The sequence below is a fragment of the Leucopleurus acutus genome (assembly GCF_964270905.1).
Source record: "Leucopleurus acutus genome assembly, chromosome: 3".
NCBI classification, from domain to species: Eukaryota; Metazoa; Chordata; class Mammalia; order Artiodactyla; family Delphinidae; genus Leucopleurus; species Leucopleurus acutus.
In genome coordinates, this window is record NC_139145.1 from 103,429,192 (window position 1) to 103,445,111 (window position 15,920).

General features: G+C 37.8%; 1 protein-coding gene across 1 annotated transcript in view; it reads right to left on the minus strand.

Annotated features, from left to right (window-relative positions):
* ADGRV1 (adhesion G protein-coupled receptor V1) overlaps nucleotides 1-15,920 on the minus strand; it is a 577,115-nt gene that overhangs the window by 69,907 nt on the left and 491,288 nt on the right. The gene's annotated exons all lie outside the window — the stretch shown is intronic.

Below are 15,920 nucleotides of genomic sequence, written 5' to 3' on the forward strand. Positions count from 1 at the left end.
CTATATTTTTCATTTGTTTGTTTCTGTCCTGTTTTTTTTTTTAAACCAGGTGAAGTTTATTCTGTTACAAAGTTTGTGAGCCACATTTGTAAAAAACAATTTTTTTTCATGGTGGCAAAGCAGCTTTACTATAACCATAGAGTAAGTGTTTATTTGCAAAGACTCTGGCATTAGTGGGAAAATGATAGAGAGAGGGAGATCACCACACTTCTTGGAAACCATAAAATTAAATGAGTGTAAGTATCAACTATTGTTCATTTCAATTACTTGTTAAGTTACAACCACATGGATTTATACTGTCTTTATAAAACTGCACAATAGAGCTTCAAATTGCTCTTCAATACTTTTAGTGTTTCCTATGACCCAATTTCTACTTCTTTCTTGAAGTTGATGTATCCTAATTATAAATCACATCATTTGCTTTCCTGAAGGTTATTTATACTAAGTTTTCTAATTTCCTTCTGTTAAATTCAATTAAAAGAAAAAGATCTGTTTTGAATATGGGCAGTCAGTCAAATAAACTTTTTTAAAAAGCACGCACTGGGACTTCACTGGTGGCCCAGTGGTTAAGAATCTGCCTGCCAATGCAGGGGACACGGGTCCCAGCCCTGATCTCGGAAGATCCCACATGCTGCAGAGCAACTAAGCCCATGTGCCACAACTACTGAAGCCTGTGCGCCTAGGGCCCCTGCTCTGCAACAAAGAGAAGCCACCTCAATGAGAAGCCCGCGTACCACAGCAAAGAGTAGCCCCCGCTCGCTGCAACTAGAAAGCCTGCGTGCAGCAACAAGGACCCAACGCACGCAAAATAAATAAATAAATGAAAAATAAAAAGCATGCGCTGAGGTTGACTGAGTGGGATTTATTCATCAAAAGGCAGAATACTAGAGTGGTTATGAGCATGGACTCTGGAGCCAGATTACTTAAGGGCCATTTACTAGCTGTGTGACCTTGGTGAGTTACTTGACTGCTCTGATGCACAATTTCCTCAACTGTACAATGAGAATAACACTAGTACCGCCTAAATACAGAATACTGAATTCAGTTAGGATTTAATGGTTAAAATGCAGAACACTTAGAACAGTTTTATATAAACTTTGGCTATTGCTTATTATTCAAGAAATATATATTTATTTAAGATTCAAAAATGTATTTGATAAAATGTGACAGGTAAAAGGATGAATTACGTATGGGTCTTCTTTTAAATATTATATATATATATAATACATATATCCACTATAATAAAAGGTAGAAGATCAATATTAGAAAAGAGGGATAAAGTTATACAAAAATTCAGGGAAAGCAGCAGTTACTTACCATTGATGGTATCAGAGAGGCCACTGGCATTTCAACTGGGACTTAAAGATGAGCCATATTTGAACATGTGGACTTTGAACTCAAGGTAGTGGAAAGAGAGGCAAAAAGGCAAATGCATAAATTAGTGTAAAATATCCCTTTTGATTGGTGTGAAAGGTCCATGAAGGTAAATAGTGAGAAGAATATTTGTAGCATGAGGTCATGAAGGGATCTTGAGGACCAGGTTAAGCAGTACAGAATTATTTTACAGGAAATGGAGAGACATTTAAAATTTCTGAGAAGATGTGTGGCCCAATCAAAACAGAAATTTCCTTAATCTCACAGGAAAGTAAACAGATTGGTGGAGAGAGTGCTGGTGGCAGGGATTCCAGTTAGGTAACTGTTGCAGTGCTCAACGTGAGACGTACTGAAGGCCTGGGGCAGTGGCGGAGGAGGGACTCCCACAATGGAAAGAAGGGAATGGACACAAAAATATTATAGAGAATCTAAAGGTGAAGTACCCCCAAATCAGAAAACAGTGAGAAACTTTAAAAATTATACAGATATTGGGAATTCATCTCTGGAGGTTCCAATTCACTGAGCCTCTAGAGAGACTCATCAAACAATCATTTGTGAAAGTGTGATTTTGATGATCAGTTTTGACAACTACTGACCTGAAAGTCTAGGAGTGTGGAGTAAAAGAAATTACACTGGCATCAAAATTAGGAAAATGAGAAAAGGATTAAGAGGAAGAAGAGAAGGAAGAGGGAGAAAGAGTAACACAGAGATCAGAGCAATTGGGGTAGGCAAGTTGTTGACAAATTTTGTACTTCCTGAGGACAAGATATTATTCCCAGGAAGAGGACAGAAAAGAAGATGGGAAGACAAGTTGAGCTCAAGTTGACAGATTTGAAAATAACTACTGTGATATGAAAAAGGCAAAGGCAATCCCTGGAAAACACATACACTCCAGAGTTATGAGTCACAAAAAGAGTGAGTCATGGCCTGGGATTTAACAGGAAAATAAAAAAGAAGAGAGCATCATGAAAACCAAGGGAGATAGACTATTCAAGGAAAGGAAGTTATCGATTTACGCAGACGAGTTTAAGGATAAGGACATGAGAAAAGTGGTCAGTAGATTTGGTGTCCAAGGTTATAGGTGTTGAATGGAAGAGAATAAGCAAGATACTCTCAAGGCTTAGCAGTGAACATAAGGTGATGAGTATAGATAGCTCATAACAACTACTCTACAAGAAGTTTGTTGGTGAAGGAGACAGGCAAGGAGGTAACTTGATAAAGCAGCAGCATTATGAGTAAGTTCTTTCAGGCACTGAAAAGTGACGCATGTTTTTAGATGGAGAGGAAAGACCCAGAATAGAGAGATGTTTAAGATGTAAGGCAATTGTGGAAAATTTAATGAAACAAGTTCCAAAAAAGGAAAAAGAGATGGAGAGCACAATTGGGAGGGTTGGCTTTGGTGAGAATGACTTATTTACTCCCTTCCTAAAATGGAAGGAAAAATGGAAAAGAAGGGAGAAAAAAAAAAAAAAAGAATTGATCAGATAATATAAGGAAAGTTGAGTGAGAGATCATCAGGTTGTTTTCACATCTTATATAGAGAGTGCGAATAGAAGGTATTAAGCATAAGACTTACGGGCAATCTGTTTCAAAGATTACCAAAGAATCAATTAAAAATAATCCAAAGGATTACTGAGAAGCAGAGATGGCTCAGCTAAGATTACTTAGACTAAATTTGTATCTATTACACAGTAGCATTAATTGGCTGGTAAAAAGAAGAGAAGTACGTGACATAGACTGGAATGGTGATTGGCAAAATTGCTTAAGGAGAGAGCCAAGTTGGTGAGGAAATCAAGGGAGCTAATGAAAATATCCTTGGATGTTCAATCACAAGGTCAAAGAGAGGGAGGTCACAGTGAAGATGAAGACCAGTAGGAGTGAGGAACTGGGAGAGATATGAAGAGGGAAACGTTGACCCAGGAAGGGAGGATATCATGAGAAATGGTAATCACGGTAATATGAATAGGAAAAGGGTGGTGTAAGCAAAATGCAAAAATTTAAAAATAGGAAAAGTTATTAAGCAGGGACATCATGACCTTGAAGTAAGTGCAAGATGGAACAAAAATATTTTGACATCCTGTTAGTTGGAAGGAGTAGCCTCTTACAACTGGTTGTAGGGAAAGTGATTGGTTTACGAGGCCACCATTTTGGTTATGAGAAGGCAACTGAGTCCTTTTATAAAAGGATCAGATCAAGTTTGTTACTGCCTTTCTGGCCCAACGAAATTCAAACTTCACCTTTGATATGGATGTCCTTTTCTTCCAAAAGGAAACAACTTATTATAAAGATGTCCTTTTTCACTATTCAACTTTCTGAGTTTTATAATGCATAAACTATTAAGTATACCATTGTGATCACAGATGTGCCAACTATACATTTTTAAAGAAATTTATGATGCAATTGCTGATTCCCCAGATTACTTGTCCCCACTGCCTATTTCCCTAGACCTATCAACGCTATTTTCCTTTATTTCTGGATCTTCTCTTTAATTCTGTACCAGTTGATTTATTAAAGTGTGATCAAACAAACTATTATTTTGTGGCTATGTATTCTTTAAAGAATTGTATAGGCACTGAATAATTGAAAGTATCTCTAAATAATGAGAATGGTAATAAATAATACATGAAAAAAGTTGCAAATCACAAATGGAATTTACACCTTAGAACTTGGGATTTGCCTGATTACAGAGAACCATGGAGATCTTGTGAACAAGATCACAATGTTGACACCAACTGAGGTGGCTCACAGACCAGGTTGAGTGGGAATATAGTGTTTTCAATGCCATAAATATTCCAAGATAAAACAGGCTTGAAAAACTCATTTTTCTACTCTTCAGTAGAGTTTTATAATACATTCTTTGGCAATGGTCTAAATACAAATTTGAGAGACATGTTAAAAAAATCAGAAATTGTATTTTCATTAGCTAAGAGCTGAATGGAAGACTTCAGTCACCCGTTAAAAAACTGAATGTGCTCTTAGATCAAAGCAATAAATATGAATAACTGTTTCATGTAATTTTCAAAAGAGTAGAAAGTAATGCCTCACTGTAATTTTTTCAAGATAACTAAAATAAGGATTTAAGGGGGGAAAAGTCCTTTGAAAGAGTGGAGTATGCCAGGAAAGTTAAAATGTAAACTTTTAATTAACTTGGGAAAAAACTGCCAAGGAAATATTTGGGAAACTCAGCCTATGCATAAAGATTATAAACAATGGGGAAAGTTTCACTGACCCTCTGGGTCAAGCTGAGGCATGGCAATGGTATTCGCATGGCAATGGTAAGCCTATGTCAATAAGAGATGAAGGGCAAAGAGTTTGCAGTGAATCTGAGCAGCAATGCCACTGTGATGCTCTTAGACACTGGCTTTAAATGTATATCACACTGACCACATCTTCCACTAACATTCTACTGAAGCCTATTCATGATGGGTATCAAGAAATTAATTTCAATTCCATTCCTTCTCCTCCCAACCACCATAAATGATGAACTCAGCAAGTGAGAGTGAATTCAGTTATGTTGTTTAAGTCCAGACTTATCAGACATCATGTCACTTTTAGGCAACAGCACTAGTTCAGTATGGCTGTGCATATGGAGAGTTTATGCAGGGAAGTATTGGAATTTTCCTTTTATCCTACAGTTTAAGGATTGCTATTGTCTTTGTTTGTTTTTCTGCCACGCCTCACAGCATGTGGGATCCTCTTTCCCTGACCGACCAGGGATTGAACATGTATCCCCTGCACTGGAAGCACAGATTTCTAACCACTGGAGGGCCAGAGAAGTCCCTAAGGATCGCTACTGGATGAATTAATGATGTGATCAATTTCACCTTTTAGATGTTCAATGTGTAATGGGGACAGACAAGAATCAAGGAATATCAGTTTAAGAGAGTTGTGAGATGATGGAGGATATAACCCAGGTGCTATGAACTGAATTGAGTCCCCCCCCTCCAACCAAATTCATATGTTGAAGCCCCACCCCTCAATGTGATGGTATTTGGAAATAGGGACTTAAGGAGTTAAGTCATGAGGGTAGAGCCCTCGTGATGGGATTAGTGTCCTTGTAAGGAGAGACATGAGACATTTCTCTTTCTCCCTTCCTCTTCCTCATTATCTTTCTCTCCCTCTCTCCCCCATGTAAGAACATAGCAAGAAGATGATTGTCTGCAAGCCAGGAAGAGGGCCCTCATCGGGAACTGAATTGGCCAGCACCCAGATTATGGGACTTCTCAGCCTCCAGAACTGTGAGGTACATATTTTAATTGTTTAAACCACCCAGTCTATGGCATTTTGTTATGGCAGCTCGAGCTGATTAATACATCAGGCATAATCATGAAGAAAGGAAGAGAGAGGCATATCTGAGAGACATTTAGTAAGTATACAGGACAAAGTCTGAGTATATTCTGCACCAATTACATATTGAAAGAGTTGTTATGCTAACAAAAATACCAAAGCCTACTGACTGCTTACTGTGTTTCAGAGAGTGTGCTAAAGACTTTATATGAATTGACATTTAATACTTTAATCCTTCAAACAGTGCTATAAAGTTATATATTATTATTATGCCTGCACTACATATGAGAATAGTGAGGAAAACTAGGCATATTTCAGTACCATAAAGAGAGGGGGCAGTCTTTCTTGGAAATAAGATGAAGAAATAATTTGCTAGCCTGGATCACTTCAAATTCTTTCTCAGGAATAAAATCGAACAATTCCTTTTATGGAATTAGAGCTCTCTAGGTTTAATTTAATGTTTACATGTTATTTTTCTCAATGAAAGTTTTGATAAAAAAATGGTAAACTGTGAAGCATTGGTGTTGGCCAGAGTCACCTGTGGTTCTAATCCAACTGCACAATTTAATGGCTTTGCAAATCTGGACACCTTCCTAAGCCTTTCATTTCCTTCATTTTCTTGTCTCACTATAGGAATAGAAATGCCTATTTCACAAGATTCTTGTAAAAATTGAGATAATATATATGAAATGCTTAGCCCGGTGTCTGGCATACGGTGATTGGTAGAGGTGATGAGGATAATGATGATTGCCACCAGGGCCCAAGTCCTTTCACAGCTGCCACTTACATGTCTTCTACTCTCTCTCCCAAACCTACTACATCCATGCTCTATGCCCGCTGCCCACCTAGAAAACAAATGTAAATTGAATTTAACAGTTTAGTACTGAAATAGTCTGAATAGAGAACCATCCTTGTCTCATCAGTTTTAACAGACTAGGTAAAAGGCAGTCACTGAGGTACAGACATTCAGGAAACTTGAGTTTTAGAAAGACCCAGCTCTGCCACAAATTACTAGTCCATTGTCTTCATTGGTTACATGTGTAAATCAGGAGTTCAAACAGAAATTCAAGCTTTCTCTCAACTCTCTGATTTTATTTTTTACTTTTTATCTTGACGTTCCAAGCCTTAGGAAACTAATTCCTGATGTTATTGTTCTAGGAGTTTTTAATGAGCAATATCAAATCCCCAATGTTTTCAAAAACAATAATGAAAAAAACCAACACACACTGAATGACTACACATCATCTTTCAGGCTCAAAGATTTCTGATTTGAATCTTTGAAGACTGAGGTCATAGATATAATTCTAAGCAGAGGATGAGCATGCATGTTTTTTAAAATATTCTGGATTTTCCCCAGCACTATTGACAAAATGTGGGAAGACTAAACTGTGCTCACAAAGATTTTTTTTTTAAGCTCAAGTGGAAGAGATTGTTCATTGTGTAGTGGGGAGCTCTGGGGTTTTCCTTAGGTCCCTAGGCATTGTTTTTTATTTTCTTTTCAGCAATGGAACTGGGAGTAGACTGCAAACAAGCAGCTTACTGCCAAGGACATGTGAAACCTGTTATATTGGTCATTCTGGATCTGATTCAAGTACATACTGTTGTTAGGTAAGATTACTTTTACTTCGCTTTAGTGGAAGCCTCAATTTTGGTTTAGGGAAAAAAAATCATATTGTGTTTTTCCATTTATATTTATAAACCATGTAAAATTTAAAATGATAATGACACACTTAGAATTCTGTAATATGTATTTGAAATGACAAGCAATAAAAACTAAAATAAAACAGCACAATAAAATAAGAATGAAAATAAAATTAAAAATGACAATGACATACTTAGAATTTTGATGTGAGAATAATAAGGATACTAGAACCAGAGTGTTTCAGCTATTGATTGCTACATAATAAACCACCACAAAACTTGGTGGCTTAAAATAATTTACAATCTGTGCTGGGCGGTTTTCTGCTCTGTGTGGTGTCTACTCGGGCTGGAACCTACAGGAAGGCTTTTTACTCCCATGTCTGGAATCAGACGCCTGAAACAACTGGAGGCTGGTCAAATATGCCTATTCACATGGCCACTCCATATGACTAGCCTGGAGTTTCTAACATCATGGTGGTCTCAGAGTAACTGGACTTCTTACACTGTGACTGGCTTCCAAGAGAAAGGAACCTGAAACTGCTAGTCCTCTTAAAGGTTAGACCCATTATGGGGCAGTATCACTTCCATCAGATTACCTTGGTCTAAGCAAGTCCAAAGAGTTAAAGGGAGGGGAAATAGACTCCACTGCTGTATGTGAGGAGAAGCACACATGTAAAGGGAGGGAAATAATTGATGGCGGCCCTCTTTGGAGAACACAACAGAGTGTACTGCATTTACTAGGAGCTATTTCCTTTTCTTCTTTTTCCTTTGGCTTATACTGAGTTTCTCTGAACTCTTTTTGAAATTTCTAAGATGTCAGGAGAAGAAAAGTTACTCAACCTTAAGATGAAAGGGATGATACTTCATAATATTCATTAGAGCAAGTTTCCAATGATTTTCATAATAGCAATGGAATCTTGATTTACATTAGTATTGTTGTTCTATAAATATGAAGACATGGAGACTCAGAAGAAGTGGAAGCATTCATCCTCAAATATATTACCAAGCGGAGAAGTGGTCATTATTGTACGAGGAGATTCCAAATACCTCAGATTCATGTTATACATGGCTAGCTGGATCAAGCCACCTTTACATTTTTTATACATCATATTGAAACATATGCATGGGATTTTATAAGAAAGGGATTTGTAATCTGCTTCCTCTTTTTATTCAAATTAATTTTCCTTCCCTGATCCATGAATCACTCCTCACATAAGAACTGGCTGATGAATCAGAAAAGAGTCAGTAAATTCTAATGAGCCTAAAAGGAGAGACAAGCTTATCATTGCCAGAGATCAAAACGAAACCCTAAAATTACAGGCTTTGTTTAAAATGCTCTTTGAGACACTAAAGTTTAGTTCAGGGAACATACCTTTATCCTGACTCATTCTCACTGCACACTCACTTCACTGAAGGAGGAGGCGGCCAGTAAATTTCACTAGGAGCCACCGACCTTCGAAAATGTGGATCACAGCAGTCGAGCAGCAAAAAGGGCCCAGAAGGAAGCAAAGCTGACATCGCTGTCCCAGCCACGCTCAGAAAGGGAGGGACTGACAGTGGCTGTCTTTGGAGACTACAGCACAGAGTGTATTTGATTTACTAGCAGCTCTTCCTCGGTTCCCCCTTTCCTTTGGATTTCAGTGGAAATTTGAGTCTGAAATTAACGGATGTCAGGAGTGAAGAAGTCACTCAAAATATAGAGTATAAAGGGGTTGATACTGAGCAGACATAACCAACACACAAGTGTTGATGTAAAATTGCTCCTGTTGTCAGGCACATCTAATCTGCACCAGAGTGAATAGTTTGGAGAACAGTTCTATAGAAATATGGAAGATTCCAGCCCAAACAAAATGACTGATATAAGCTCTTCAGTTATTCAAACAGGGCTGATGCTGGTGTTAACTAATCACATCTGTTTACCAAACCTAAAACTCTAAGGTAAATAAATAACCATAATCATCCTAGCCACTAAAAACAGAAAACAGATTGGCTATAAGGAAACTATAAATTGACCTTTCCTTCTCATAATGCATCGTACTCATTGTTAAAGGTAATTTATAAATAAACAAAAAACTCCTGACAAGGTTTGACCAAAAATACTCAAAATTTAACATAATTTGGAAAACTAGGAAACTGTGCTTCTGTAATAAAAGGGGATTTACTTTCAACTCTTGATTTATTATTTGAGAATATATTTCTCATGCTACTATCTAATACAGTTAAGCCTTGAACAATGCAAGGGTTAGGGGTGCCAAACCCCCTCACAATCAAAAATCCACATATAACTTTACAGTTATATATATAATAATATATATATATTTTCTGCATCTGAGGATTCAACCAACGGTGGATGGTATAGTACTGTAGTACGTATCTATTGAAAAAATTTGTATATAAGTGCATAGTTCAAATCAGTGCTGTTCAACGGTCAACTGTAATATCTGAAAATACTCATCCAATTAAAAAAATGCAGGGGACTTCCCTGGTGGCACAGTGGTTACGAATCTGCCTGCCAATGCAGGGGACACGGGTTCGATCCCTGGTCTGGGAAGATCCCACATGCTGTGGAGCAACTAAGCCCATCCGCCATAACTACTGAGCCTGTGCTATAGAGCCCGAGAACCACAACTAATGAGCCCGCGTGCCACAACTACTGAAGCCCATGTGCCTAGAGCCTGTGCTCCACAACAAAAGAAGCCACCACAATGAGAAGGCTGTGCACTGCAACGAAGAGTAGCCCCCGCCCACCGCAACTAGAGAAAGCCTGCGCACAGCAACGAAGACCCAACACAGCCAAAAATAAATAAATTAATTAGTTTAAAATAAATTAAAATAAATTTTAAAAAATGCAGGGCAAAATAAAACTAAACTATAAACCACCTCAGCTGCCTTAGGAAAAAGGGCTATTTTGCATGTTTGGAATTGTAGAGAACTAAGCCAGATCTGCTTGAGCCTACAGTCTTCCCTCTGTATCCATTGGGGATTAGTTCCAAGACCCTGCAGGATACCAAAATCCAAGGATGCTCAAAGTCCCTTATATAAAATGGCATACTATTTGCATATAACCTATGCACATCCCCTGGAATACTTAAAATAATACCTAATACAATGTAAATAGTTGTATACACAACGTAAATGCTATGTAAATAGTTGCTGGTGTGTGGCAAATTCAAGATTTGCTTTTTGGAACTTTCTGGAATTTTTTTTTCCCAAATATTTTCCGACCCATGGCTGGTTGAATTTGCAAATGCAGAACCTGGTGATACAGAGGGTCAACTGTAATTGGAACTGCCCTCCTTCTCAGATATAACGTACACACGGCGTATAAAAAGTGCAGGAATCTCAGAGGAAAGAAGAGGCCTGGTACTAGTCTGTTGCATTTGAAGCTTTGGCTTTTAGAGAACATAGTGGCAACTGCTTGCACTGTGGACTCAAACTCCTGAGTGGGGTTTGTGCCAATTATTCTAACAATAAAGAATATTAGAAGCAAAGAAAGGGTACTTACTATCCAGTTTTCAAAAATACAGATGTGGGAACTTTACTAATATAGTAGACTTTTCAGCATTCCCCTACCCCTCTCCCCCAGTTTTTAAACAAGGTAGATATTTATGGGTAGTTATGTTAATTTCTTTAATTCTAGAAAATTCTCAACATTACCTCTTCAAATATTGATTACTCTCCATTCCCTGTATTCTTTTCTTCTGGCAATGTATTCTCATACTTCTTAGCTCTGTTTTCATATTTTCTCTTTTTTTGTATCTTTCACATGAATTCCTTAATCCTAGCTTTGGATTCTAATTAATTAATTCTCTCTTCTCTGTGTCTCATCTATATTTTATCTCAAATAATAAGATATTTAAAACTTTCGACTAGTGTTATTTTTCACTGTCAAGGTTATTGAAATTTTTTCATTTTCATATTGGTCTGTTTTAATTTTATTTGCTTATATCTACTTTTTTTTTTTTTTTTAATGTTTAAGTGCTTTGAATGGATACATCTTCCTTCATGTCAGGGGTCAATGGTCAACCATTTTCTGTACAGGGCCAGATATTAAATGTTAGGTTTTTCAGGCCACATGGTTTTTGTTGCAAGCAGCCATAGAATATATGTAAACAAATGGGTGTGGCTGGGTGTCAAGAAAAACCTTTACTTACAAAAACAGGTCACTGCAGCTACTTTGGAAAACAGTTTGGCAGTTCCTCAAAATGTTAAACATCGAGCTACTGTATGACGCAGAAATTCCAATTCTAGGCATATACCCGAGAGAAATGAAAACACATGTTAATACAAAAACTTATATATAAATGACCATAGGAATGTTTTTCATAATAGTCAAAAGGTGAAAACAACCCAAATGTCCATCAACTGATGAATAGGAAAGCAAAATGTAGTATGTTCACACAACGCAATATTATTTGGCAATAAAAAGAACTATGTACTGATACATGATATAAAATATGGATGAACTCTGAAACCACTATGTTAAGTGAAAGAAGTCAGACTTAATAAAAGACCACCTATTCTATAGTTCCATTATATGAAATGTCCAGAATAGACAAATCTATAGAGACAGAAAATTGATGAGCAGTTACCTAGGCTTCAGGGAAGTGGAGAATGGGGAGTGACTGCTAACAGGTATGGGGGTTTCTTTTTTGGGATGATGCAAGTATTCTAAAATTAGATTATGGCGATAGTTACACAACTATATAAATATAATAAAGACCAATGAACTGTACAATTTAAACAGATGAACTTTATGGGATGTAAACTATATCTCAATGAAGCTGTTAAAAAAATAAATAGATAAAATGAGGAAACAGGTAAGTGGCTGGCAGGGCCATAGTTTGATGATTCCTACTTTATATTTTTGAGGAACCTAAATAACTTGAGAAAGTTATTTATAGTTTATTCTATTTTTATATTTTTTTCTATGTTAAATTCATCTCTTTGCTGATTTTAAGGGCTATCTTTGTTAGTTTTCCTCCAATGTTTGGGACTTTTATATTGCAGCTAATCTTGAGTAGAAAGCATTTGCTTCCTTGTTTGTTCTCTCTCTCTCTCTCTCTCTCTCTCTCTCTCTCTCTCACTCACTCTCTGTCTTTCTCTCTGGCTACCTTTTTCTGTCTAATGGTTTTGTGGTGGCCTCCACTTAACCCTTCTGTCCAAAAAGGACTAGTTTGGTGTCATGGGTCTTCTGTCCCCATAATGACATATACATATGAATATGGCAGATAAACTCTGTGAACTCTAGAGATTTTGGCCCAGGAACTTGGTGAGATGCTTCCTCTGCTTTCTCTTTGGGCTCCCAGAGCCCTAAGCCAAAGCCCAAGCTACTATGGCAGCTCTTTTTCAGGTTCCTTTCCTACAGGTGCTACTGCTCCAGTCTACCGGCCTTGGGTGAGACCTTTAATTCCCAACTTACCACCACAGCAGTTGAGATACTCCTGCATTCACAGGCTTGTGGACCCAGAAAACATCAGGTCCTTAACAGTAGCCCAGCTTATACTTTGTGCTTCTGCTCTTTCTGATGCACAATTCATCTTCTTTTTAATTTTCTCTTGTTATATCTTGTCATTAACTGCTATGTATATGGAGCAGGGAAATGGGCAAAACATGAATTTACAGTCCTTCTGGACTGGATATTTTTCAGGTCAATGCAATGGAATTCTAGCAGACAGATTCAAAGAGAGTATCAAATGCTCCTTGGTAGAGTAGACTGACATTTTTTTTTCTTGAACATTTGAATTCGAGGTATGTGGCACATGTTCAGATGGAAGAGAGTTAAAGGAGGTTTCAAATAAAATGTAAGATATCAGCTTAGAGGTCAAAGCTGAACACATAGTTTTGGGAATCAGAGCAGTCAAGGCAAAAATGATAGTCCTAATAATAACTTTTAAAGGGATACCTACAAACAGATCAATGAGATAAATTCTATAATTTCTACTTCTGATGATATGACAGATTCCTTTTCTTCTTAAAGCTATATTTAGCTTTGGGATCCATTCCCATAATCATAAGATTTTATGGTGCATTGATGATTATTAATTTATTCATTTAGTCAACAAATATTAATTATGCTCCTGCTATCTACTGAGCACTCTACCAGGCTCTGGTGATACACAGATGAATAATAAATGGTCCTTACCCTCAAGGAATTCATAATTTATTAAGGAAATCAGCCACACACACCAAAACAAGTCACCATTTCATTCTGAAATAAGTGCTAAGTGCTGTAATGGCTGTAGGAACAAAGTGCTTTAAAAGCATAGAAGAAGGAATGAGTAATGCTTATTTGGTGTGGCTCTGTAAAGAGGGAATTCCAAAGGTGTCACAGAAGAGGTAGCATGTTGGGAGCTTCCAAGATTTCTATAAAAGAGTGAGCAGTATCTTGCTGGAAGGGCTTCCTAGGGATTAACTTGTGTTTGTTCAGCACACCACTTTTACTTAGATTATGGGTTTCTTTAGGACAGCTTTGGGGAGATAATGAAGATTATGGAAGGGTAATAAGCACCTTCCACCTCTCTTTCATCCACATTTTCTCACATTACTTACTAAACACATGAGTTTTATCAACTGATGATGAGGAGTTCATAGAGGGCACCTTACATGAGCAAAGATGACAGTATCAGGCAATTTTAAGGATGAGTAAGAGTAGGGGCTTCCCTGGTGGCACAGTGGTTGAGAACCCACCTGCCAGTGCAGGAGACATGGGTTCAAGCCCTGGTCTGGGAAGATCCCACATGCCGTGGAGCAACTAAGCCCGTGCGCCACAACTAGGGAGCCTGCAATCTAGAGCCCACGAGCCACAACTAGTGAGCCCGCGTGCTGCAACTACTGAGCCCGCATGCCTAGAGCCCATGCTCCACAACAAGAGAAGCCCGTGCACTGCAACGAAGAGTAGCACCCACTCGTTGCAACTAGAGAAAGCCTGTACACAGTAATGAAGACCCAACACAGCCAAAAATAAATAAATAAATAAATTAAATTTATTAAAAAAAAAGAACGAGTAAGAGGAGTAAATTGATGGCATTGTCAGAATGCAGGCTGAATGGTAACTAACTTGGGGATGAAAAGATGGCCCAGGGGTGGACTTATAGAGACTCTTGTGTTATAAAAAGACTGAACTTTCTTCTGGGCAATGAGAGAGACTTCGAATGACTGTAAAGCTAGAGAGTGAGGGGAGCCACTTTGTTGAAATATAGACATCTGAGAAAATGATACTGGAGAAGAACTAGAACTAGTGACCTATCAGGAAAACACTGTAAGAGTCCAAATGAGATAATGACTATTAGATTGAGTGGGAATAGGGGAATCAGAACTGCCATAATTGTTTTTATTTGAAAAGCTACAATAAGAGCAATGCTTCTATTAATATTTCATTGCAAGAGAGGTTTCGCTAGTTGAGATAGAAGTGTGCTAGGGCTTTTAGCATTATGTTCAATGCTCGAGGACTGTTTTTCAGATAATCAGAGCATTGTTTATCTACTGTATCCATGATGGATCATATCCAAAAAGGCACAGGGGTGATTCAGGCATGAAAGGACTAACTCGTTAGGTTAGGCCCTTATGATGTTATCATTATTGAAAACATGCAAACATTGGCACTTTTACATAATATACAGAACAAAATAAATCTGGTTATTTGGGGAAAGAAACAAACTTTTCCTTCAAAAGAGAATATGCATTTTAATAAAATGAATATTAAGTTGAATAAAAGCATAGCTTCTAGATAAATTCTATATCCCGTGAGAAAGGCGGATTTCTACATTGAATATTGCTTTTTTAACTGAAGAATCTAAGATTAATCATACCCTTAAATAATATTTCTGCCCACATAATAATTGCATGCTAAATGAGAGAGAAGAGGGAAGAGTTGGCTAGATACAACTATCTACAAACTACCCCACAGACTAATATAAAAGAGTCCCTTCTTTTTGTTTTGTTTTTTGTTTTGTTTTGTTTTGTTTTTGCAGTACGTGGGCCTCTCACTGCTGGGGCCTCTCCCGTTGCGGAGCACAGGCTCTGGACGTGCAGGCTCAGCGGCCATGGCTCACGCGCCCAGCCGCTCCGCGGCATGTGGGATCTTCCCAGACCGGGGCACGAACCCGTGTCCCCTGAATCGGCAGGCGGACTCTCAACCACTGTGCCACCAGGGAAGCCCAAGAGTCCCTTCTTTTTACACAACAAGGAAAATCGTTTTGCATCTTCCCTTACACAGTTTAGGAACTACAGGCTTTTCTTATCTTAGAATGAATCCTTTTATTAGCCTATAAATGACAATATCTATTGAGTCTCTAATAATGTATTAGACATTATTATATTATGTATTCTAGGGACTTCATATATGGTATCTTGCTTAAACTCTGAAAAGCACTTAAAAAGTGAAGAACTTCTCCATTCATTTGGCTTTCAAAAGCTTAGAAAAGAGTAGTCTTCCTCTTGGCCCAAGCGGGATTCCCCCACCCCCAGCTCATTAGATTCTCCCTAATATCACTCAAACCATTTTAGAGTGACTTTTCTGTATGAAGGTGTTTGGTTATTGTTCCTTAAAAAAATTCCTAAGAGACGCTAATCTAACAACAGAGAAAGAAACACATCATAAAAACCTGTGTTAAGTA